We start from the raw sequence: 718 nt of genomic DNA, 5'->3' as shown, positions 1-718 counted from the left end.
AAAAAAGATCTCCATTTTGTTTTATAATATACTGTTCCTTGCAGAAAGACTCATTGTTTTTGCTACTAACACTGAAATGTTGGTACATGCATCTCTAATATGTATGTATCTGATTATTACTAGTTATAATCGGTTGCAGTTGGATCCTTGGCGCCTGTGTAGGTCTATAAAGTCATCGGGTAGATTTCAATGGTAATGTTTATCACCTCTACTAATTAACATTATGTAAATTTTTATGCTTCCTCCTCAAATATAATTCACTTTTTAAAATTTGTTGATTTTTTTGTGTGTGTATATTACACAGAACATACCAAACCATCTTATTCAATTATACACCCACTTCCCATATGGCACCCTCTCATAGCCTCCTTCCCCCACTAGAGCCCTTCTACTCTATTATCCCTCCTACTGTCCACTGTGTTGTCGCCCCCCCCTCAGCCGTTCCCCACTACTTGTCCATCTGTTGAATCTAGTCAGCCTATCTAGAGGTCTTTGTTTTAGAAAGGTCAGCTATTCCTCGTCTAGCAGTAATCGGTTGTTAATATTCCTTTAAATAAGATTGGAGTCTGCTGTTCATTTTCCCAGTTCTATGCTGAGTTACTAGCTGGTAGTCACTTTGGCCACCCTGGCCAACAACTCAAAAGATGGTATCTCCTATCTGGCATTGTTGCTTGTTATGTAGCCTTTAGCTATGCATATGGACTCTTAAAAAATTATA

Source organism: Nannospalax galili, unplaced genomic scaffold (assembly GCF_000622305.1).
Source record: "Nannospalax galili isolate Female #2095 unplaced genomic scaffold, S.galili_v1.0 scaffold127, whole genome shotgun sequence".
Classification (NCBI taxonomy): domain Eukaryota; kingdom Metazoa; phylum Chordata; class Mammalia; order Rodentia; family Spalacidae; genus Nannospalax; species Nannospalax galili.
The sequence above is the reverse complement of the archived record's forward strand: the minus strand, read 5'-3'. Positions refer to the sequence as shown.